The following is a 27,518-nucleotide window of genomic DNA, read 5'->3' on the forward strand; positions in this document are numbered from 1 at the left end:
TTTTTACTGTATAAACTTCCCTCACTTTCTGGAGTTGTACTGCAAAATTTTAAAGATTTTTTCAGCAACAAGAGAATGTAATTTGGCTGCACAGAAAATGAAAAGCCTACAAAAATGTAGATATATGAGTTATTCACATCCAAACACTATTAATGAGGTTCTCATTCTCAGTAGGATTATCCAGTCTTGAAGAGAGACCTTGGAAACACGGCACCTTTAATAAAGCTGCTCTTCAAGGACAATAAAGCCTGCATTACCATATTTGGCATTTTCATATTTAAGCAAGCATAACAAACATGAGGTGAAAACAAGCTCGCTGGTGGATTTTTGAAATATTTTTTTTTAGTTAGCTATTTTGTAAAAAGGTTATCAAGTTCTTGATTTGACATTAGACTCGGGGAAGAAAAGCGAGAGGAGATTAAGCTGAGGTAAAAGCGACCCTGACAGATGTGTGCCAGCGGGTAGAAACACTCTTCATATGTTCTTGTGCAAAAAAAAAAAAGTCATAATTCACACCACATACAGTCTCTTCATCTAAAACTGCTGAACTTTAAGTACAGCAGCATTATGTACCTATAGAAGGCACATTTATGTATGTCAGTCGTTCTGTTCTGGATGAAGGCTTAGAATGTTTTAAAAAGAAATCTACCATCAAACCACCATAAAATGAAAAGTTCAGATGCAGAAACCTTTAAGTGTCTTTTGAAATGTTCTTCTAAAATGCAGTTTTCTCCAGGGCATCTGAATGTAGGTTCTGTATTTTCACTTTTATGGCAAAAATATATTTCTTTCATCGCCTTTACAGAATAACTGTACAGAAATAGGAGGATGGGAATATGCAAATTAGTAAAGTAAAAAAAGTGGTAGCACAGATTAATCTGCATTTGTAAGAATTATTTTTTGTTGTATATATAATGTGTAATATATTGTTAAATGTATTATAATATATTGAACATGTTATGAAGACTTACATTAGGTTTGCACACCTTAAGAAACAAGTCTGTAAATTTCTAAGCATTATCAAATAAATAATTTTTACCTGCATTTGCTTACCAAAGTAATAAATAAATAAATAAATAAATAAATAAATAAAGCTTAAATAAATATAATAACATATAAATGAAATATACCTATACTACTACGTGACTACAGCATACTACATTGCCCATAATTCTTTGCACCGATCACTCTTTCCCAGCTGTTGCACATTATTTAGACTATTAAAGATGCTTACTCATCCACACGCTGGCGACTAAAGCTGAAATGGTTTACTATTAAAGTAGGTGCTACAATTGAATGAGTACTTTATTTAACGTATAAATCTTAGTAGTATAAATCTCTTTTTTTTATTTATTTATTTATTTTTATTATCACATGACTTACCCACGTCAATTGTGCCACCCACCTCCCATTTATAAATACTCTCACATTGTCGTATGGGATAATAAAGTGTGCATTGGATGCTTCAGAAACTTGCTGGAAGTAGTAGGTCATTCTTTTCTTGCCTATTGTTTTTTCGAATACTATGAATTTGAACATTCTGCTTGGCTCACTTACTGTTTCTCTCATACTCTCATATGTATGGAACCATACTAGTTTGGATGCCATCCAAGTATTGTCTTGAGATTGTTGTTGTTACTGGACATTTTCTTGTTCCCTGATTTCTTGTTTGGTCTTGTCTTGTCTTTGTTGTTTATTCATTTATTTATTTATTTTTATTTATTTAATTTAATTTTTTTTTTTATGATCCTGGACTCCTCTGACCACTGCCTCTGTGTTTGGATAACGTTTTGGATTACCTTGGTAATTGCTGTCTGCACTTGTTTTGACCCCTGTCTGCTTTGACTTTTTTTTTTTTCTTTTATAACAAATGCTGCATTCAGATCTTCACCTTGAATTGGTCAACCAACTTCCTTCCTTCCTTCCTTATCTTTATTTCTCTTTCTTTCTTTCTTTCTTTCTTTCTTTCTTTCTTTCTTTCTTTCTTTCTTTCTTTCTTTCTTTCTTTCTTTCTTTCTTTCTTTTTAAACAGCCAGTAGAAATCATGTTACCAAACTACAAAAAAAAAAAAAAGAAATAGACAAAAATATTAAATTATTAAACACAAAAATATTATTATTATGTTTTTTTTTCTTGAGAAAGTATTATTACTTTTAGTTAAACTGCTAAATTTGATATGATTAGCCACCTTATGGAATTATTTAATTTAATCGGCTACAGAACAAACTTGACTTTGCCTAGGGCCCAATCCCAATTCTACCCCTTAGACCATCCCCTTTCCCCTACCCCTCATTTTGCATGTTTACCTGAAGGGTTATTGGTGTCCAAATTCTCTTTAGCTTAAAGGCGTAGAGCTAAGGGGAAGTGCTAGATGGCCCTTGGAATGGAAACTTTTCAGGACTACACTTGAAACCAAGGGGTATGATATATGGAATTGGGATTGGGCCTAAATAACATAACTTGCATAAATAATCTATGTAAGACTTTCAATTACACTTTAAGTTAAATACTAGTTAAATACTAAAATCTTGTTAGCTAAGCAGTAAAATGTTGTTTACAGTATTATTATTAATATAATAATAATAATAATAATAATAATAACAACAACAACAACAACAACAACAACAACAACAACAACAACAACTACTACTACTACTACTACTACTACTAATAGTACTACTACTATTATTATTATTATTATTATTATTATTATTATTATTAAATGTATTATTTGACATTTTTATTATTTAAAAACTTTAATAAAATTATTTTGTTTAAAAATCTCTGAAAAACCACACTTGCAAATTATCTGAAAAAAAAAGTACAACATTTAACAGGAGGCTAATAAACAGTAGTTTTTGGAATGACTGGGTATATATAACAAAAAGTTAAGGCAAATTTTTCATTTATGGCTGAACTGTCTCTTTAAGCTAAGCGTTTCTGTCATATTCAAGCTTCTATTCTGCACCATTAATCATCAGTGTCATCTCAGATCCTCAAGGGAAGGATTACCTGCTAGCATTTAGCAGTAACTGACCCTGTCCGTCCTTGTAAAACAACAGCAAATTACCCACGGGGCGTTAATGCACTCGACTGACATGTGTTTTTGTATGTGCGCAGACAGAAGGTGACGCAAGATCGACACAAAAGGTAAATCTTTCCCATTTACATTGTTGGGAGCAGTCAATGCAGCTTCCGCCAGACTGTTAATGACATGTTGTGCAGATTGTGGTTTGAGGAGTGTCCTGGCAAATAGGGTGAATCCCAAGGACGTGTCCACAAGGGTAAACATGATTGACAGAATGGCCTCTGGATGTAATTATATAACTGTGAAAGGTGTGGGATGACGCTTAGATCAGAATCTCCAATGAGAGAAGGCATGAAAAGCACACATTCGCAGTTGGTTCCCTCTGGGAAACTTCCTAAATGGGGATTTTGTCATTGTTGTGCCCTTGAAAGCGCAATAAGGGCTTCATGCATTGTAAAAGCGAAACCTTTAAGTGAACACATTGAATGGAGCTTGAAAGCAAATCAGTTCTTTTTTTAACAAATCATGCTAATTATGGGCTTCTATAAAGGAGTCTAAAATATGGAAAGGCTAAGAGGAAAAAAAAATATGTTAGTTTTCAATAGTTTTGGTAAGCTACAGTGTTTTTTTTTTTTTTTTTTTATTATTATTATTATTGATGGGGTAGCAGATCTCTGGGGAATTGCCGCCCACATCTTGCCCTGACGAGGGTTTAACCGAGTGTGATTCTTGTACTGTTCATGGCCTTGTAGAGGTGGCCCTCTGGGACGAGGTACTTTACGACTACTGACCCATTTATATCCCCAGTGGTAACAATGTGGCTAGAAAACTGCTAGAGAAGATTGAAGAAGCCATTTTAGCCCTGTGAGCATCTACACAATGCTTTTCATTTAAAAAGAAAACAACCATTAAGCTACCCGTATTTAATCACCAAAAATACAAACTTTAGATTAGAAAGGTGTTTCAAAGTGCAAGTTTTTCAAAGCGATATTGCTATCTGTTCCATGTAAAGCACTCAAATATGGTTTAGTCAAGTTCGTAGAATTGGCATGGACATCATTTCAGTTATTAAAACAGGAATTTCCTTTACCAAACAACAACTTTTACAAGTTTTTGCAAATACAACATTTTCTAGAATCCTCCCATAATGATGTCAGAATACGTCTTGATTTTTCTGACATGGATAAACAATTGTATTCTTCATTTTCCCTCAAAGGGAATATATCTTTATTTTTATTTTTTACTCAATGTTATCTAATGTAGGTTGTTTATCGCTTACCTCCTTGAAAGTTACTTGGGGAAAAGACTGTGGAACAAATTTTTGTGAAAAAGAACGTCTTTCGGTCTGTTCTGGCATATTATTCAAAGGTGCCACAATATCAAACCATGAGCAATTTTTTTTATTTAAATCTTTAACAGAACATATTCAACACCAGTTTGTCTAAATAAGGTATTTCCTAATGTTTCTCTTTTTTTTTTTTTAAGTGCAAATCCAATGTTGGCACTGCGATGCATGTATTCAGGGACTGTGACATGATTAGGACATACTGGAAAGAAATCCACTAATTAGTTTAGAGGATTATTGGTAAAAATGTTGCCCTGTCTCCAGCTGTTAATCTTCTGAATTGTAAAACAACTCTACACCTTTGTCATGGACTAGAATCTGTGTAACACTTTTGTACAAATATTGCGAAAAAAAAAGTATTCTTTTGTTGTGGTCCTCTCCTAACATTCCTTCTATCAATATGTGGATAAATCAGATTGCCATTTTCTTACAATCGGAAAAACTGACTTATGACTTGCGTCAGAAATCTGATGATTTCTGGCAAATCTGGAATCCTCTATGGCAGTTTTTGGAGAATGTATCTGAAAAGACTAGAGAATGTATCTGAATTACTAGCCGATGGTCGATTGTATAATAGATGGCTATATTATTGTATATGATGACATGAGACACATATACCCCTGTTGTGTTATTGTAAATCTTTAAAAAAATGTTAAAAGAAAATAAAAAGAAAAATAATTGACATGGACGGAGGTGATGTGTCCCTCCAATTACTAAAATGTCCCTACCAATAATTTAATCGACCCCTAGTAACCTACACGTGCATAAAATCAAGTTCTCATTCACTGTAATTCTATTAACCAAGGCTGTGCAATTAATCGAAATTTGCTTTTGATTTTGGCCTCCATGATTATGAGAAACTATCATTGAGATAAAATAGTTGAATTGCATCAAAGCCCAAGTGCAGTTAATTCAAGTAAATTGACTTTTGCAGCATGGGATATCATTGTTATTTGTATTATTAAGTGTTTATTTTGTATTATTATTCATGTTTTTTTAAAAAAAAACATGATGAGGTGGCCGAGTGGTTTAGGCGATGGACTACAAATCCATTGTGCTCTGCACGCATGGGTTCGAATCCCATCCTTGTTGCTCATATGCTCTGGCGTTTGAGAGAGCCCAGTGATTCTGTTGAAGCTGTTTTTTCCCAGAGATGGGTTGTGGCTGGAAGGGTATCTGCATGTGCTGGATAAGTTTGTAGGTTCATTCCGCTGTAGCAACCCCGGATTAATAAAGGGACTAAGCTGACAAGAAAATGAATGAATGAATGAATGTTTTTTAAAATGTGAACAGAATTTGTGCTGTTGAATACAGCTCTAAGCACGTATGCCCCAAGCAATGACAAAAGCAAATCTACACCCTTAGGTTTAGTGTTGTGTTTTCCAAGTAGTGGGTTGCAGAAGTTTATTTTTTATTTTTTGTGATATGTGACTAATTTTGAAAGAAGTGTATAAAAGCTTTTGACTTCTGTCAAAGGCGCTTTATATTTGTAGATAAATACATTCACCTAAAAGCAATATTGTACAGGATGTTGCAGTCTGCTTATTTGACGGATGTGAGGGTCTAGTTCATTTTAAATTGTGGAAAGTGCTACTGTAAAGCACAAATATCATGGTATCATGGATACGGCGCACAGCCGGTGTTCGCACACACAGAAATCCTGGCTTTTCATGTGCATGCCACTTAAAGGCAGATAAAAATACTTTGTATTTATGTAAGCTTCCGCCATTAGGATTTAATTAATTACTGAACAGGTTATTAGGACTTGTGGAGCTGTGCATCAATAGATGTGATCTTCAGTTTTTGGACTTTCAGCAGTGAAAATTAAACCACACTTAAATGAACTAAACTCAACTGCAACTCTAAAAACAGGACGAGTTTCATTCTACTAGAACTTCTATGTAAAGCTGCTTTAACACAATTTACATTGTAAGTGCTATAGAAATAAAGATGAACTGAATTGAATTATTAATAACCAATCAAAGAACATTTCACCAAGCTTATATTGGAGTACCAAAAACATGATAATGAAGATGATGATGATGATGTTTTTGTGTACTGTAGACGACTATCAAACATCTGACACAATAATAGGCTGTGAGTCAGCATGGCAGGTATAAATAGAAATATATATTGTGTAAAATACTATGTTTTACATAAAAATCAAGCTAGTCATTTTCACTTTTAAATGCTACATTAAAAGGATAGGCTTATTCAAAAGTCGAATGACTATTTGTTATTTGAAGGAAAATTCATTCATTCATTTTATTTTCAGCTTAGTCCCTTTATTAATTCTGGGTCACCTCAGCGGAATGAACCACCTTGAAGGAAAATATACTTATAAATAGAAAAAAAAATAAATAAATACCAACATGAAACTTACACTCACCGGCCACTTTATTAGGTACACCTGTCCAACAAATTTCTAATCAGCCACTGCTCTGCTGTTAACGCAAATTTCTAATCAGCCAATTATATGGCAGCAGCTTAATGCATTTAGGCATGTACACATGGTCAAGACGATCTCCTGCAGTTTAAACCAAGCATCAGAATGGGTAAGAAAGGTGATTTAAGTGACTTTGAACATGGCATGGTTGTTGGTGACAGACAAGTTTTTCATGACAACCATAGGGTTTAAAGAGAATGGTCAGAAAAAAGAGAAAATGTGAGCGGCAGTTGTGTGGGCACAAATGTCTTGTTGATGCCAGAGGTCAGAGAAGAATGGCCAGACAGGTTCAAGCTAATAGAAAGGCAACTTTGACTCAAATAACCACTCATTACAACCGATGTATGCAGAAGAGCATCTCTGAAAGCACAACACGTCAAACCTTGAGGCGGATGGGCTACAGGGGCTGAAGACCACAGCGGGTGCCCTTCCTGTCAGCTAAGAACAGGAAACTGAGGCTAAAATTCTTACAGGCTCACCAAAATTGGACAATAGAAGATTGGAAAAATGTTGCCTGGTCTGATGAGTTTCTATTTCCACTGAGAAATTCGGATGGTAGGGTCAGAACTTGGCATCAACAACATGCAAGCATAGATCCATCCTGCCTTGAATGAACAATTCAGGCTGCTAATGTAATGGTGTGGGGAATATTTTCTTGGCACACTTTGGGACCATTAGTATCAACTAAGCATCTTGTAGCCTACCTGTTCTGTTGCTGACCATGTTTCTCTTTTTATGACCACAGTGTACCCATTTTTTGATGGCTATTTCCAGCAGGAAAGTGTGCATGTCATAAAGTGCGAATCATCTTAGACTGGTTTCTGGAACATAACAACGAGTTCACTGTACTCAAAGGCCTACACAGTCACCAGATGTCAATCCAATAGAGCACCTTTGGAATGTGGTGGAATATATATTTATTTATTATTATTATTGTTATTATTATTATTAGTATTATTATTATTATTATAGATTCATTCATTTTCTTTTCAGCTTAGTCTTATTATTATTCTGGGGTTGCCACAGCAGAATGAACCACCAGCTTATCCAGCACGTTTTTATGCAGCGGATGCCCTTCCAGCCGCAACCCATCTCTGGGAAACATCCATCCACACACTCATTCACACTCATATTATTATTAATGTTAGTAGTAGTATTAGTATTAGTATTAGTATGAGTATTATCATTATTACACACCAGACAATTTACACTACGGACAATTTAGCCTACCCAATTCACCTGTACCACATGCCTTTGGAAACCGGAACACCCGGAGGAAACCTACGCAAACGCAGGGAGAAGATGCAAACTCCACACAGAAGCACCAACTAACTACCTACTGCGCCACTTATTATTATTATTATTATTATTATTATTATTATTATTATTATTATTATTATTATTATTATTTATTTATTTATTTATTTATTTATTTATTTATTTATTTATTTATTTACTTTTGCATGTTGATCTATGGCTCTCTTCTGAAAGGGAGAACTATAACCTATATGTGCATGCTCACATTTCATTCTAAATGGGGTTTTCTACCCACTTATTTGCAGATGTAATTATTTGAGCAATTATACCTAATAAATCACCTGCAGTACGCCCACGACGTGCACGCACACACACAATTTGATAGACTGCACAAGCAAATTAGTAGCTTTCTTTCGGTGTTAGTGAATCAAGGCCTCGCGCCCGTCTCCGGGGAAACCAGTCTCATCATTAGAATATTGACGCGGTCATGCCGAAACGCGCACGCAAGGTTACTCTTTACGTTTCTTTAGTCTCAATCGGTAATTAACTAAGCAGAAATCGCTTCCCTCTCTCTTGTTCAACAGAAGACATCTTTTATCTGGTAAGCCCAACATAACCCAGCAGATCTCCAGTCAGTGGGACTTCAGCAAACCCCCCGCTTCCAGCGCTTGAGCAGCGGTCGCCACAGGGAGCTTCTTCCGCCGCATTATTCACAGCCCTGCACTGCTTTAAACTAAAGCGCTAGCAGAGGCAAATCTCCATGTGTTCCTCTTTGTTCTCAGCCAGAAGTCTTGTTTCCTCCTCATCTGTAATTTCAACATCTTCAGCCGAAAAAATACGTGTTTCCAGGGCAGAAATCACGAGAGGTTACACACGCGCTGATGGAGGAGAAGCTGAACTCTTCTGACTCGCACTGAACCACAGGCCAAACTTCAGAACTGTTTTTTGATGCTTAATGTAGCTCAATTATTGTTTAATGTTTGATATAGTTAACACAGCTAAAAAATAACTAGCAATCTGAGAAATGTTAAAATCACTATCGAATATATAATGTAAAATTGCATCAATAAACAACATTTAGAGAGCAAAAAAAAAAAAAAAAATTTCCCAGTATCAAAAAATTATTTTATTTACTTTTTTTACCAAAATCAAAACCAACATTGATTTTTATAAATTTTAACTTAATGTATTCAAATGGCAAAATATTTAATGTATATTAAAGTAAAATAATAGTCAATGTCTATAAATTATAATAATTTAATAAATAAAGAAACAAAATTGGAAAATTTTGATATCACATTTGATTCAAAATGTGGCATTCATTCAAGTTACACACATTACATACAAGTGCATGTTTAAATTACTGAATATAATTAATAATTGAAAATGTAATTTATATATATATATATATATATATATATATATATATATATATATATATATATATATATATATATATATATATATATATATATATATTAAAAAAAACATTCTATAAAAGTAAAATATATTAATAAAACATTATTTTATTTGCCTGTTGTTTAAAGCAAAATAAATATTTACAATTAATTTTATTTTGTTACATAATTGTCCACATTGATTTGCATGATTGCATGGTTGTAGAAAGTCAACTTTTCATGACTTTTTTTCTCAAAATAAAGATTCTAGAGCAGGTGACTGTTGATGCCTGTCAGGAACAAACTTCACATTGTCTTAGTTTAATAAAAATAATTCAAATGAGCCATTTTTATCTAGTTTTTTTTCCAAGATTACAGTGAGATTATTCTAGATTAAAAAAGAATATATGCCCACCTATATATATATATATATATATATATATATATATATATATATATATATATATATATATATATATATATATATATATATATACTTGCATACATACATACATACATTTATACAACTGTGGCACTCTTGACATCCTTCGAAACTTCACAAACAGCATAGCATCTGTGTTTAATAATGTATGACCTAAAATGTGGATGTTTTGGAGCATCACACCTCCGGAGAGACTCCTGTTTTTCGAGTAAAGAAACTTCAGAGGCTCCTTTAGACCATATTCAGCTTCCATAGAGGAACATATAGATGCTGGAGCATCAGAGAGCAGGCGCAGAGATGTGAGCCTTCGCCTACTTCACCTCCTCCATCAGGAGTCAGTCATTCATCCGACAGCGGTGAGGGAATCCAGAGATGCAGGAGAGCGTCGCACTCGTGTCACAACAACACTGCTGCTTTGATCAGTAGGTGGAAACAGCCAAACCCTGCACTCTTCAACGCTCTTTGCCCACTGGAGCCTTTGAAAACACAACTCTGTCAAGAAGAGCTCGTATGCTGTTGAACGGTTGGCAACTCTGGAAAGTTTGAAAGGGACAAACAGTCTAGATGTTTCCACTGCCTCTTAAGATACAGCCAAAAAAAAAAAAATGCTGAAAGATTTCTGCTGTCTGGTGAACATCTCTGTGGATATAGATCAAGGAGAAGGTGAGGAAGAAGAGAGTTTATGATGAAGAATTCAACATTACATAAATGCGCACAGCGTCACGATGGCACAGCGAGTAGCACAATCACCTCACAGCAAGAAGGACGCTGCTTCAAGCCTTGGCTGGGTCAACTGGCAATTCTGGAGTTTGCATGTTTCCCCCATGTTGACATGTGTTTCCTAAGGGTGCTTCAGTTTCCCCCACAAGTCCAAAGACATACGTTATAGGTAAATTGGGTAAGCTAAATTGTCTGAAGTGTATATGTGTGAATGAGTGTGTATGGGTGGTTCCCAGTGGTGGGTTGCATCTGGAAGGGCATCCACTGCATAAAACATATGTTGGATAAGTTGGTGGTTCATTCCACTGCGGTGACCCTAGATTAAAAAAGGGACTAAGCTGAAAAGAAAATGAATGAATAATAAATGTGCACATCCATGAACTTACAGATGAAGTCTTTTGGGGGATTTGAACTTTGTAGTTGTTGTTATCACTCAGCCTAAAACATGTCAAGCCAAAGTTTACAATGTTTATTTTGCAAGCGCAATATTTTGTTATTTTTGAGGAATTGAACAATTTATCTGTTCAAGTTAATTCACAAAAAAAATAAATAAATAAAAGTTTGTTCTGGTAATCTTCAGTCAAATTCTGACTGTTAGTGTTTGAAGCAGCCGTCCTTTTCAGTTTAACTGCTTCAGCCACACTATTTTTAACCACACCCCTTTTACCGTTGGTTTGCTATAAGGGAATTATGTGCAAAAAGAAAGCCCCACCCCCTACTCAATATTCTGTTTCAGTTAGAAGTAAATCAACATACTGCAATAAAAGTTTCAGCAACTTCTGGTTCCCACTGACTTTAAAAGCGTAGAATTAGTGACTCTTAGTTAATTGGTGAACCCATCATTTAAAATATGTGTATTTTATTGGCCAATAAGTAAATGTCACAAGTCATGTGTCAAAAGCAGAGACAAAGGCTATGATAATGCAATATAATGTCATCAATAACTAATTACAAGAATCAAATTGAGCTAGAACATGTGTAGACAATAAAATATTATTTTCACAATTTAAAATATAATAATAATAATAATAATAATAATAATAATAATAATTATTATTATTATTATTATTATTATTATTATTATTATTATTTATAATAATATATCATTATATTGGGGTGACACAGTGGCTCAGTGGTCACTGGTTCGATTCCCGGCTGGATCAGTTGGCACTTCTGTGTGGAGTTTGGCTTGGATAGATGAATTGAATAAACTAAATTGGCCGTAGTGTATGAATGCGTGTGTCATTGCGTGTGTATTGATGTTTCCCAGTACTAAGATGCGGTTGGAAGGGCATCTGCTGTGTAAATCATATACTGGATAAGTTCCTCTGTGGCATCCCCTGATGAATAAAGGGTCTAAGCTAAAAGATAATTATTTAATAATTTGTATTTTATTTGAGAAAGTTAGGATATTTGCGCACTTTTGAAAACAGTTTAACATTTGATAAGATATGAGTGTCAATAAACTAATATGAGATGATTTACGCTTTGACATAGCATGTTATCCTGCGGAAAAAATTAGAAGCAGATCATCTTGACCTGCCTAAATGCATCGAGTTGCTTCCATGTGAGTGGCTGATTAGAAATTTGAGCAGTTGGACAGGTTTGCCTAATAGTGGCCGGTGAGTGTATTTTTGAACACACAGTTGTCTCTAGAATATTATTTTCTGGAATTGTTTTACCCTGAATGTTGGTTGTACTGCACGCCATTCACATGCAAATCAAAGGCATTGTATTATTGTTTTGCCTTTCAAACCACTCATTCTCAAGCTTGTAATCAAATCAATTATATTTTCAAATAATCTACCACCTTTAGTCAAAACATTTTCCAAATTGCCAATTTCATGTGTGGTAGAAGCAGTAACACTAAGACTGTAGTAGCAAAGTGATGCTGGAAAACTCAACACCTCCTACATTGCAGGACTCGTGCCAACTCTCTGTCTTATAAGGCGATTCTGGAGGAGTTCTGGCGGTGTACACAATACATTCTGCACATATACACATAAAGAAACGTCATCTGAGAGAGAGTGTGCTCTAATGCGCTGGACAGGTGTACTGTGTGAGCAATAGTTTCATAACAGCAGGATATTTTTATCGCTTGGGCTGCAGTAAACATCTCTCCTCCTCAGGACGGTTTTATTCATCACCGCTGAAGATTCAACTCAGCCACTGTTGACTTTTCACTCATTGCAGTGAATAATTGAGCATATAGGACAAAAAGGTTGTTTTAAAGATATACGTATTGTGATAGTTGTGTTAACATTGCAATAGTCGATGAAAAGTAAAAGGTATTTTGTGTTTTGTTTAGAACCTTCCAAAAGGGAAACAGAATGAATGCACACTACTATTGCTACAGAGTAAAATCACCAGGGTTAATTAAGCTGTGTTAGTGTCCATTTACTCATAAAGAGTTAACAAGAAATAGTGAAAGACACCCTTTTTGTGTTGGTGGAAATGATCAGAGTCACTTTTTGCATTGTTACCTTTGCTCCATTAAGCTCTGCCCCTCAATCTACCCCTGCTGAGACCTGATTTGGACTTTCGCCATATGGTTACTTTACAGTTAGGGGTAGAGTGCCTGTTGTTTAGGGTTAATTTTATGTGATTATGCATACCTAATTGTAATTACCATATTACATTCACTGTCTTCAGATTGTCAATGTGCTGTTCAATTGTGGTAAAGAAGGAGCTGAGCTGAAAGGCAAAGCTCTCGATTTACCGGTCAATCTACGTTCTCACCTATGGTCATGAGCTTTGGGTCATAACCAAAAGGACAAGATCTTGGATATGAGTGGCCAAAATGAGTTTCCTTCACAGGGTGGCAGGGCGCATCCTTATAGATGAGGGTGAGGAGCTCTGATACCTGGGAGGAGCTCAGAGTAGAGCAGCTGCTCCTCCACATTGAGAGAAGTCAGCTGAGGTGGCTTCGACATCTGTTTCGGATGCCTCCTGGATGCCTACCTAGGGAGATGTTCCAGACATGTCCCACTGGGAGGAGGCCTCTGAAAAAACCCAGGACACACTGGGGGGACTATGTCTTCCGGCTGGCCTGGAAACGCCTCAGGGTCCCCCCAGAGGAGCTGGAGGAATTGTCTAAGGAGAGGGAAGTCTGGAGTTCTCTACTAAGACTGCTGTCCCCGCAACCCAGACACAGAAAAGTGGACAGAAATTAAGGCATGAATGAAGGAATTCACCTCTTGCAGACAGGTAAGCTCTTCTGTTTATCACCTATATTTTTTTTTTTTAACAATTTAGCTGAATAAATGTGGTTAAATAGCTGCATAGCCTATAGTTTGACCAAATTTGATCAAGTCTAATAATCACTGGAAGAATAAATCTATATTCAGGACTTTTTGGTGCCGTTAAAGCTTAAACAATGCTTATAATCTTATTTATTAAGTTTCTGTATGGGTTAACTTGGTCATTCGTTTTGTTTAAAGCATTCCAAATGGGATTTTTTTTCCTTACATTTTGTCAATTGGTGAAGTTTGTTCTTCACCACTGTTGGCACTGGCTTGCTTGATTGGGACTTTGTAGAACTGCCTATTGATGGCTCTTCAGTGTTTGGACTGACATGTTTTCAATTTACTAGACCTTCTGTATTAAGCTGCTTTGACACAATGTACATTGTAAAAGGGCTATAGAAATAAACATGAATTGAATTGAAAAAAAAAAAGAATTAATACATACTGCTATTACTACCACTACTACTACTACTAATATTTTCAGTAGAATAAGCAGTAGTAGTAAAACATTATGGCCCAAATAAGTTGTTACATTTAAATTACATGTTCTCTTTAACTTAACTTGTCTCAATATGTTTTGGACATTTAACAAAGGTGTGTAAGTTCTTGAAAACTTAACCTAAAGTAGCATGTCAACTTGACTACTTCTATTGTCTGTCTTGTAAATGTTCACTTGATTTGTGCCAGTAAATTTTAAGCTTGGGAGAAGAAGGTTGGTTTTTCCCAATTTTGTAATGATAAATGAGTATGTTGTAAGTGCATGTTTGACCATGTTGCGGGAAAGTAATATGATACTACAAGTTTTCTCCTGCTTGATAACTGTTTAGAGTAGGGCTGCACGATTAATTCAAAACAGATCACGACCTCGATATGACCCCTACATGATCTTAATTCAGATTTTTTACAATTCAGCTAATTATATTTTTAAGGTCAGGAGAGAAGTGTAAAAATGGTTGCACAAGTCTTTACATTGTTTTATATTCATTGTTTCGTGTGTTGTTTTGTTCTAAAGTGTCACATGCTGCATTTGTAAGGTATAATTCACCACAATATGTAATCTCTGTCTTATTACAATAATGTATTTGTGGCTGCAAAATCACACATCAGCTGACGCACTGTTTGTTTACTATCGAGAGGACATGTGCATACCCGCCAGTGTTGTCTACTTAGTGAACAGAACCTGCATAGGCTGTGAATAACAGGTAATGAAGTTGTAAATAGCGTTCAGTTTGTTGCACAGACCGATTGCTTGGAGGTCCCATGGAAGGATTAATTTGCTTTTTTTCCCTCAAATTGTGACTGCAACTATGAGCTGCATTTGGCAATGAATGTGAAACCAAAAGCATGCACATCATTTAAATGATACCGCATTTTAGAGTTGTGATTACGGCATTTGATATGTTTTTTTTTTTTTTTTTTTTTTACTTTCATAGTGAACACAGTGTTGTGCATGAAAATAAATATTTACTGGGTCAGTATAACTACTCTAGCCTACATGTTGAATATAATGCTAGAGTTAAATCTTGTAATGACAAATGTCTAATTTTTATCAGTGAAAAAATGGTCTAATAATGTTTTCAATGACAAATGACAAACATATGTCTCAAACATAATAATTCAACTTTAGAATCATGAATATTTGTGTTCCGGTGTCATCATTTTACTGTAAATTAACAACCAAGATATATTTTAAGTCTGATGAAGTCCACCATTCCAAGTCTATACAAAATGTAGCATCTTTACCAACAGTAAAACTACAGATAGGCCTAATAGTTTTATTGTTGTTTTACCATATTTTTGAGAAATAACAATAATAATAGCCTACTCATATTAACCTTTATTCTACATCTATAGAATTGTGAAAAAAATTGTGATCTTGATTTTAAGCAAAAATAAAATTAAAATTTTGGTCCCCACTTTAGCCGGAATCGTGCGGCCCTACCTCAGAAAGTCAAACACTTATCAATTGTGCTAAACTGCTGAGTGTTTAAGAATGTGTTTCTGTTTAAGGGTTGAATTGCAATATGAAATGTTGCATGAAATATTATTCACTCTTTTAAATTGTTTCGATACCATCACTCCCTCTCCTTCGGTTTCTAGCGTTAGCCTGCATCAGTTTGAATGTAGAAAAATAGTTTCACATGCTCTACGATTGTGTCATATATAATTTATTTGAATTTAGCATTCATTTAACTAAAAGCTATTTTATATTAACTTATGTGTCTTCACGGTTTAAGTTTTAAGCTTTGTCTGTAAGTTTACACACAGCAAGGCCCTCAAAACATGGAGAAGTGCAGTCGCCATTGCAAGTAACAGCCCATACACTAACATTAGTTGATTCTGAGAAACCACGGGTGCTGATTTTTCGATTTTAATTTGTAGCTAATGTTAATTACATTGTTAATAATAATAATAATAATAATAATAATAATAATAATAATAATAATAGTAGTAGTAGTAGTAGTAGTAGTAGTAGTAGTAGTAGTAGCAGTAGTAGTAGTAAAAGTAGTAAAATAAAATGAAAACAAATCTACAGATAAATAAATACTCTTACACTCTTACAATAGCTCTAATATCTTCCCCACTTACTGTATGCATCATAAAATCAACTTTACCCCAATTACAATGACATCTTGCAGACCAAGTTATATGTTTTTTCTCCAATCTCCAGTCTTAAACTCCTCCATCTTCACTTCTTTAGACAAGTGTCAGTGTACACAGAAGTGCCTCTTCGTCCAACTCTCAGATGACCAGCCTCTCTGAGCCTCTCCAGAACGGGGAATCCAAACAGTTTGTGCTCACCATAATTTACTTAATAACTGCTACGCTTCTTTGGGAGATGCCACGCAAATTACAGTTACCAAGCAACCCACTCATTACCATACATCCCATTGTAGAGTTTGTGAAAGAGAAGAATCATAGATTAGTTTACAATTGGGGGGAAAGGTAAAGACATTATATATAAACACATCCAGTTGAAGTCAGAATTATTAGCCTCCCTGTTTATTTTCCTCCAATTTCTATTTATAGGAGAGAATATTTTTTTTTAACAAATGTCTAAACATGAAAATTTTAATAACTTATTTCTAATAACTTTATGTTATCTTTGCCATCATTACAGTAAATAATATTGTATTAAATATTTTTGAAGACACTTCTATATGGCTTAAAGTGACATTTAAAGGCTTAACTAGATTAATTAGGTTAACTAGGCAGGTTAGGTTAATTAGGCAAGCTATTGTATAACGATAGTTTGTTCTGTAGACTATCGAAGTAAAATAAAACTTTAAAAAAAAAAAAAAAACTACGAGTAAAAGTATCCGATCTAAATTCAAAATATGAGTAAAAATTGTCCTTAAGGTTATCAAGAGTAGTGAGTACTATGAAGATTATTCTGCATATTCTGCTAATTAAAAATAAAGCTTACAATCAGTGTTGTTTTCTTTTAAGGGTGTTTTTGAGTGTAAGCTCCCATTCATAGACTCCACATATAAAGTGTGAAATTAATTTAATGTGAGAATGCAATACATCAACATATGCACTGATAATTAGCAGACTGATACATTTACATGTGGAGTGAAATCTGTGTAACCTAAAGCACTAAAATATAGCTTTTCTAATGCATGTTATTGCTCAGGCTATGCTCTTTAAATCCTAACAAGCTAAGTGTCCAGCAGTTATACCATAAACAAACCATGTGCAACACTGATGGAATACGTACAATTAGTGCATGTATTTAAAAACATAACATTCTGTACTGCACGTAATTATTGTTTAAGGTCATTTGGTCATCATACAGTAGGCATCATTCATCTTCTTATCAGTGATTTGAAGCTTAAATAGTTTTTAGTCAGTGCGTGTAATGATTTTGCATCTTCTTGGACACTTTTTAATGCCAAACAGTGCATGTGTGCTGTACTGCTGTGCTTTTTAAGTGTCCATGTCTTGAAGATTTTTGATTTTTCTATGTGATTTGATTGAATGGGAATTGTAGGGGTTATTATTGTACTCAGCCAATGACAATAGACATGAAAAAAAATAAAAAATAAACATATAAAGTAGTGACTGCAGACTGAAGGAACATGGTGCAGTAAAATATTGATACAGCACTAAGAATGTACTCCAGTAATGTTAACTAAAAATAAATAAATAAATAAATAAATAAATAAATAAATAAATAGATAAATAAATAAATAAATAAATAAATAAATAAATAAATAAATAAATAAATAAATAAATAAATAAATAAATAAATAAATAAATAAATAAATAAAACAAAACTACTAAGTAAAATACAATTCCTGAGAAAAATAAATAAATAAATAAATAAATAAATAAATAAATAAATAAATAAATAAATTAGAATGATTCAAATCTTGTTACTTGTTCACTGGTCACTACTAGCAGATTTGAATTGTTGATCTGTCACACACATATCACATATATCAACCATTGACTTTCGACTAGAAGTTTTATTCCATTTTGATATTAGTCTATTTATTTTCACTATTCATAAGATATTACAACATATTTTTAGATATCGGTACATAATAGTTATTATTACTAGTTTTTATTGCATACTAGGATTTATTCATTAGAAAAAAAATACTTATTTACATACTAGTACTTACCTATTTAGATGCTAGCAGTGAGGGACCACTTTCTTTTAAGGTGTCCTTGATACATGTCCCATGTACTGTATTTTAATAATTTAAGTTAATTATGGATTATTACATGTAAATAATTCTAAATCGTATCTGCATTTTAAACCCAGCTGTATAGTAAGCTAGGGTTATTATTACTATAACAATTCCCACCTCATTAGTCCCAACTGCTGTTTTAGTCATCTTGTATTATTACTAGTCTGAATGGCCAGTACAGTTCAATTAAATATCTTTCTAACTAACTAGCAGTATTTTCAGATAAGAACTGGCATTTATGGTACATGCTATAGTTTCTGTTGAATAACAACTTGTGTCTAATCAATAAGTACTAAAATCTACACCCAAAAAAGGCAGAGAACAATTCATCGCTTTGGTGATTTTACAATTGAGGGTAAGAAAGGTAATGTAATATATGCTGAAAGTGCTTTTGGATAGTAGCATATTAAATGAAAATGGCAGATGCAAATGAAAATCCGCCATCTGAAGTGATCATAAGAGCGATATTATTTTATTTCGAGAGGTTAGAAAACGGCAAAGAGGGAATGGCATAATGATTTGGCTACCAACTGGTTACATTATTGCCTGTAAAAGAATCATTTATGTTTAAAGGAACATTAGAATTGCATTGGCACTATATTTATTAACATATTTTACAGACTACTTAAGAACTGCTTTATGGCAAGACGTTTTGACATTTTATCCATTCAACATGAAACTAGTGCAGTGTTTCATGTTTACGCTGATTATTTTTAGCTGGTATTTTTCAGATTGAATGCTACTGTTGGATTTTTAGCGACAGGTGCTGAATTGTTACATATAATTGCTGATACTTTAGTAACTAGTACATATTTATTTTATGTTGGAACATTTGATACCATTCATCTGATGATAGTATTTTTTTTTCCATAATGACTGGTAACTACTCTATTGTTTGTTTCTTACAGTTTTTCTCAATTGCTTTGGCACATTTTTCTTCAAAACAGTCTACATTGTCTAAATAAAACTATATTGCATGTCTGCAAAATGTAGTTACTCAACAAAAACATTTAACTCATGCTTCAAACCGTAGTTATTGTATCAGTAATTTGGCCAATGCCACCAAAATATAAACTGTGTTGGTCATCGTGTGAGCCACACTCCTCAAAATGATATATTGTTTTTTTCACCCCGACAGTCAACAATGAAAATTAAGGTTTTAAAAAAATCTGTTTGTTAAGAAGAGTCAATAGTCTATAGAAAAAAAATGAGCATTTGTAGTTATACAGTGCATTTGTTTGTGTACAAATGTATTACATGTAGAGTGCAATCTTGCTTTTACTGTATTGTATATTTCATATTTCTTATGTTACCACAAATAAACAAAAATACGACACAAAATCATCCATAAAAACATGTATTCTTGGTGTACATCCAATCACTCTTGTTGGCCTTGCTAGAGATTACACATCTTCCAAGTGCTCTTTCACAAGCATTTTGCTGCAGTTGTGGAAGTTCTCCCAAACCCGGTTGGTTAAATAGATTATGCAAATTGTATAGCAATTAGAGATCATTTATCTTTTTTTTTTCTAGACATTACGCATGTGCTGAATCATTTGCAGTCCACTTAAATCAATAAGGAATGCCAATCTTTCATATCTATAAGGAAGTGAAGATCACTTATTTTTAAAGAAAACTGATCTTAAATGTGGCGATTTTAAAGTAGAAAGTCAGTTTACCAAAAGATGTCGGCTGGCTGGCTGAAAATTAAAAGTCTGTGTGCATATACCCTATTGTTTTCTCATTCCTAGGAGTCTAAAATTTTGGAAAAATCCAGGCAATCAGAAAGAAAACATTAATTCTAACAATCTACACAGAACTATTAATATGCATGGCTTAGGCAGCATTTGTTTGGCCATAATACTGAGATTTACGGCTGCAAAAACTAATCAAATAAATAGATAAAATTTATTGATATAGTATCGATTACTAATAAGAGTTGGCAACAAATTCCGTTATCGATTCATTGTGTCCCACAATGTGGTAAAAAAAAAAAACACTTTAGAACACAGTCTCTCTCACGCACTGATATAGAGTTCGGTGCCTCATAGACAGTGATGAGGAGGAAGAGAGTTCAACAGTAGGGTAAATCACTATTTATTCCATTTTGACGTGAAGTACATGGTCCTGTTGTTTACACGTCCACAACTGCAGCAAAATGCTTGTGAAAGAGCAATTGGAAGATATGTTATCTCTATCAAGGCCAACAAGAGTGATAGGATGTCTATATATATAAATCTAAATATATAAATCCCCTGGATTTGGCTCGATGCTCACTTGTAAATCTCATGTGCACCTCACCTGGTGTGAAAAATAAGCTAATTGTTCAGAGATCTAAACTTATTGTTTTGAAAAAGAAACATTTCAATCGAGAATTGAGTCAACGCAATTGAGAAAAACTGTAAAAACAAATTTAGAGAAGGTGTCCTTGTTACACATTTAATATAGAAATTACAAGTATTCATAATTACATGCAACCATCCCTAAACAACACACATTCTATCCTTAACTATAGAGTAAGTTTATGTAATTAATAATGTGTATGTCAGTGGTTAAATAAATACTGTATCAAGGACATCTTCAAATTAAATGTGTTTAAATTTGGTAAATATTAATTAGATTCCAGTCTCTAAAGAATAAGTAAAAACAGTAAAAAAATAATAAGTATGCATTTTATGGATGATGTTTTCTTTTTCTAGTAAAGTAAAAAAGGATGAAAATACATATGAGTAGATTAAGTGTAAAAATGTTCTGCCTTACTCGTCCTCCATATAAATTATGCTGATTGCACTTAGAAATAAATGGTTGCTTCAAATGAGTGTTTATTTTTTTCTTCCGTTTTTAGACTTGTGATCATCACAGCAGATGCGACCCAGCAGATCTGGATGTTAACTGAAAACAAAGCTCGCTCAAAGTGAGAAAATTATACCTTATGTCAGTTGTTTGCTAACTCAGAAATAAATCCCTGCGTGCGCACCAGCAAATGCACATGCATTGGTGAACTGAGAAGCGTCCGGATTCACCTCTCACCTCACTGCGTGATGAGCTGCCTCTGATCTCTATCAATGTGACAGCTGGAAATCCCCTGCCTAGAATATTCCATGCCTGAATAGCAGCACATATTCAACATTATTTGCAGTTTAAGGGCTCGATGCTCACTTGTGAATCTCATGTGCACCTCACCTCAACCAAAAATGAAGGTGTGATGAAGGTGCCATAGAGTCAGAAAGAAGATCTAGATCTACCTAGGGATAGCTGAATAGTAAGAGTTCAGAAGATGGATTTGACATACAGTGAGCCTCAAACACAATGGCCTATTTTCACTGCTAGTGTTTTTCAGCCAACGGTAAACTTCCGGTGAAAGGTTAATATATAGTTAAACTTTTTTTAGGTTACTTTTACAGCATCATTATCGTAATGTAATAAAAATACAATCAGTTAAATAAACTTTAGCATTCGTCAACTTGTTCAAGCGTAAAACAAGATAGTGTAACTGCTAGTGCCGTCAGTACCAGCAGACTAGCGCAAAAACTCCATTCAAAATACTAAGGTGAATTAAATGTCCATATTTTAAAGAGATGGCAGGGAAACTTTTATTTAATGCAGGGCTTCTTGTACGATCTGAGGCCTACTTTATGTCAAATATCTAAAGGCAGTGAACATCACTTATTTTTAAATAAAATATATTAAATGTGGTGTTTTTATAATGGAAAGAAAGTTCACCGAAAGATGTTGGGGGTGCGTTACCGAAAACCATCGTTAGCCAACTAAGGTCGCAAGTTGTGTCATTACAAACATAGTTCGTTGATTTAGTGTTTCCCAAATCCGTCATTCCAAAGAACATTCACAAAATGCGTTGCAAACTTGTATGCTTGCAACTACACCTCTGGAGCTGTAGTTAGAAACATCCTGGCTGTGTTGTATTACCAGTTATCCCCCCTATGCCCTATTCATTTAGAACATTCTAACATTTTAAACAATTTTTACAGTTCAGTTTTAGTGATCTTCATGTTTAAAATTGCACTCCCTTCGCAGTGCACTTGGCAAACATTGACACCATTTGGAACACAGTCGTGGCTCATGGCAAATGCTGTAGGTGACCTATTTAAAACGGAATTTGTTACATCTCCAAAGCTTGTGAAAACAAAAAACAAAGCATATGTTATTGCTTTAAATTTATAGGTTATTTATTAAGTATCTGTATATGACATGGGTGTGTTGGTTAGAACAGTTCTGCAGAGGTTTACATGTGTCAAATTGTAAAAGTAGATTTTTCAAAAAAAAAAAAAAAATAAATAAATAAATAAAAGATATCCTACTTAATCATAATAATAATAATAATAATAAATAATAAACAAACAAACAAATAAACAAATAAACAAATAAATAAATAAATAAATAAATAAATAAATAAATAAATAAATAATAGTAACGGTCATCATCATTAATATTATTATTATTATTATTAAAGTATTTTTATTTCCTAATAATTAATAAATATTAAATTTTATTTCCTAACAAATTGCCTCATTATTTATTTATTTATTTATTTATTTATTTAGTTAGTTAGTTAGTTAGTTAGTTAGTTAGTTAGTTAGTTAGTTAGTTATTTACAGCATTTGATTTGCCATAATATTCGTATTGAGATTTACGGCTGCAACAACAAATTGATTAAATCAATAATGATTACTAAAAGAGTTGGCAACAAGTTTTTTAATCAATTCATTGTGTCACAAAAAAAACATTTTAGTTCAGTGTGGAGCAGAGTGAATATGGTCTGTGATACACTGATACAGCGTTTGGTGTCTCATAGGCAGGGATGAGGAGAAAGGAAGTTCAACAGTAGGGTAAACCACTAAAGAATCCTGCTTTTGTTCCATTTTGATGTGAAGTCCCTGGTGCTTACTCATTATTGACAAGCAATGCAAGTTAGCATTAGCTTGTTTACCCTTAGAGCGGCTACAGAAAAAATTCAAACTGAGCTTTGGTGCGTTGGCTGGTGCTGAGCCAGAGAAGGACTTATCATATGATCACAATTATGCAGCGTTTTAACCACCCAATGCTTATTTTATGTTTTAGACATGTAAATACACACATGTACTATTAAAACAATACATTAAGAGTTTGTAAAACACACAAGAAAGTCTATGAAAGTCTAACAATCCATTCAAGTATAATTTCCCAATGTGTTGTATTCATATCAGAAACAGTGAAAGTAACTATAAAGTTGAATATACTCTTCTCTAAGTTTACCTGCCACTTACTGGCATGTATTTGTGGAGTAACTGATGAATTACAAGCTGAATCCTGCATGTTCTGCTCTTATGAACGAGGCAAACGTGCAGCTGCATATAAACATGGCAATGCCATCTCACGTAATATATCACGATCACTTACACATTTTTGTGAATTGGAATATCATCTAGTTTATGACATGAGCAAGCGTGTGAATATGGTAAATTAAAACGGAAAAAGAGATACATCTGTCATACAGTGGCTGTGGTGTGTCAGTGATAAAAAACTTAAGGGTGAATGTTCTAAAATAATGGTAGCCAAAAAAAAAACAAAAAAAAAAAAACTGATTTCTGGATCCAGATAGAATCTTTTAATCATACCAGTAAAAGTGGTAATAACAGTAGTAAAGCAATTGGAGTTACTTTGCATTGCAAGACTAAAGACTGAAGACACGTTTTTATTCACTGGCCTTTTTCTCTTTGAGATTATATCTCATTAAGATAATTTTTCTTACTCCATTGGCAAATAATTTAGTTTGTTTTAAGCAAATATCACTCAATTTTGAGGTGTTCTTTTTTTTTTTTTTTCAGAAAACCCGACAAATTTCTTATGCTATATAATATGTCTAGTATGTATGTTTAGATATTTGGGTTTGAAAACAGCACAAAACTCTGTTATTTAACTATATCTAGTTATTTTTATTATTATTACAATTATTATTATTATTATTATTATTATTATTATTATTATTATTATTATTATTATTATTATTATATTTTGAATAAACAGTTGGAAATAAATGCTTTTCTTGTTTTGTTTTGTTATTTATCTGATTCATTGATTAATCAAATACGAATTACCTGATTAAACGTTTGTTAGTTGCAGCCCTACTGAGATTAAAACAATGACAATTTTGTCACTTATTTTAACATTTATGTGCTGACCTTAGCAAAACAGTCTAAAAGTGACATCTAGTGGCGATAGCAAAATTTAGTTGTATTAAGTTTGTACCTCTAGATTTGCCGTAGTTAGTGTTGCAATGGAAGAAATTTGACAGAGCTGCATTTCGCTGCCATGCAGGTTAATGTTACAGAAAGTCTTGAAAATATAAGTCTGTGAGTATTTTGTTTAATATTTCTCTTCATTTATAGAGTGAAGTGTAATTTAAAGAAACATGTATAAAAATTGCATTTCCTAAAGGATAAAACAACAAGATTATTTGTTTTCTCAACTGTATGCAAAGCTATATGTTAAGTCTTCATGTAAAAAGTAAATTGTATGTTTAAGGCATAATAATTGGCAATTGTTTTTGTATGTTTAGTTTTATAGTGCTTCTTTCAAGTGAAGTACACAAGTCTTTCTTGGAGGTACCAGTTAGCTATTTGCAAAGCTAGCCAGGCACAAGCACTTCAGCAGTCATCCTAGTAGGGGCAGAATAGTTTAACTAAGCTTGTTTTGTGCATATTATATATGTGATACTCTTATTTTGAAAACAGGACCGGCTATAAGAAAGATTAAAGAGTTCTGTGAATCAGAGTGTTCATAGCTTGTCTTAATGCAAAATGCGGGATGAAAAGATTATATATTCAGCATTAATCTGAAGAGGCATATGTTTTGTTTAAACACACACACACACACACACACGCACGCACACACATACACACACACACATATATATATATATATATATATATATATATATATATATATATATATATATATATATATATATATATATATGCAATATTCTGCAATATCAGAACTCCTACAGCCTCTTTACCCTTTGTGTATTACTCCGCCCACATACAGCCAGCAAAAAGCAAACACTACAGATCTAAAGCTTAAAGATGCAAACTCAACTGTTTAACTGTCAGCTCATGATTTGAATCCGGAAGAAAGTAGTTCCTCATACAAAAGGGTTTTTGAGACTCTCCATGTTTGATTTTGTTTTTATATACACAATTGTGCCGTCAAACTGTTGTATAAGCGCAATATCACACTTGTAGCAGTGTGATATGGCTGTATATCGTTTGAAATTGCTCAAATATATATATATTTATATATATATTTATTTATTTATTTATTTGTTTATTTGAATATGTATTTTGTGATGTAGCTGGAAGGGCATCTAACCCATTGAGTGACAAATTATATAGTTAACAAATAATTAATTTTTTAATTTTTTTTTTCCTTAAAGACAATGTATATTTAGTTTCCCAGTGCTGGGATGTGGCTGGTAAGAAATCAGCCACATAAAACATATGCCAGAGTAATTGGTGGTTCAGTCTACTGTGGCAAAGGGGCTAAGCCTTAAGATATTGTGTATTGTTAATTATTCAATGTTTGTATTGAGGGAACAGACAAATGTAAACAGCTAAATGTAAGTGTTTAATGCATTGTGTCTTATTCTGCTCCTACTGTAAATTTTTTAGGAATGGCAGTACCTTAATATTCTTCAGAAACTCATCTGTTTATGCAGAGGTTGATTATTCTTGACTGTGTGTTCATATACATCAAAACTACCAACTACAGCTCTAAATACATTAGTCGGCTGCTCTTTGCTGTTTAGATATTAGAGAACAGTACAACATATTGAATAGGTTAATTTTATTTTGGAGAAAAATCTGCAGTTAAATATATATATATATAACTGCAGATCTTTCCCCAAAATAAAATTAACACAATACAATAAAACACAATAAAACTACATAAAGTTCAATTGAAATCACTTTGAAAATGTAAAGACATCCACTTATTAAGAATCAACAAACTCAGTAATGCTCATTTCACTTCAAAAGGTAAATAGTTTGATTTCCAAGTGTCTTTGCACTGGTATTATCAGATCTCAGGGATCTGTGATTGTGAATGTGTGATTGTAAGATTGTATCCAACACATTGTTGAAGCTGAATTATTGTAGTGTTAGGAAGGTTTACCTAATAAAATGGCAACTCTTTAAGTAACAGTCAGTCAAGTATCACGTTTGTCGTTTGAAACAACCGGCTATATTGTGATATAACTCAACATATGTGCTAAAGACTCAACTGAAAGCAGTGCATGAATCAGGATCTTGTATTGCATAAGGATGTTTGTTGACTCATCAGCAGGTCAAATACACATTGTGTGTGCCGGATGGTAGCAATCAAGTTGCTGCTACACACGTGGTGTATTCGTTTTAGTCTCCTTTAAAAAGGTTTCTTGTTTGCACTGTTCGAAACTGTGAAAAACAGAACCAGGCGCAGAGAAGCCCTTCTCAAACTTGCTAATGCCTTTCAAGTCATTCCTGGAAGCTGCACAATATGCATTAGAGACTGAACCGGTGACCCGGCAATCACAAAAACCAAGGTCAGAAGCACTAAAGGGTAAAAAGCGTCTCCTGTGGCACTATCAATTGTGTTTTGCTTTTGTGATAATTCAACAGTGGGGGAAAATTGAGAGCTGTTTGAGGTCAATAAAACCTGAGTGACTCTCAGCTAAAAGAGTGGCCATTTCAGCTGTCAAGCATGTGCTTAATCTAGCATTAAATCATGTGATCGCTATTAAGTGACCAGGCCTGACAGAAAGTGCCTGAAAAGCAGCAGACTCTCTTTTTTTCTTTCGCTCTGTTGTTGTTGCTTTGACATTCGCCCTCTTGTATAGCATCCCTCCACGTCGCCTGATTCTATTTTAAGTGGCTTTCATTCCATTTAGCAATGTTAAAAACAT

General features: G+C 33.7%; 1 protein-coding gene and 1 non-coding gene across 4 annotated transcripts in view; one reads left to right on the top strand and one right to left on the bottom strand.

Annotated features, from left to right (window-relative positions):
- Window positions 1-27,518, bottom strand: part of zgc:172282 — a 265,284-nt gene that overhangs the window by 214,763 nt on the left and 23,003 nt on the right. The gene's annotated exons all lie outside the window — the stretch shown is intronic.
- Window positions 5,384-5,465, top strand: trnac-aca (transfer RNA cysteine (anticodon ACA)). Its single transcript has one exon. It is a non-coding gene; the product is annotated as a tRNA-Cys (tRNA).

This window comes from Danio rerio, chromosome 15 (assembly GCF_049306965.1).
Source record: "Danio rerio strain Tuebingen ecotype United States chromosome 15, GRCz12tu, whole genome shotgun sequence".
Classification (NCBI taxonomy): Eukaryota; Metazoa; Chordata; class Actinopteri; order Cypriniformes; family Danionidae; genus Danio; species Danio rerio.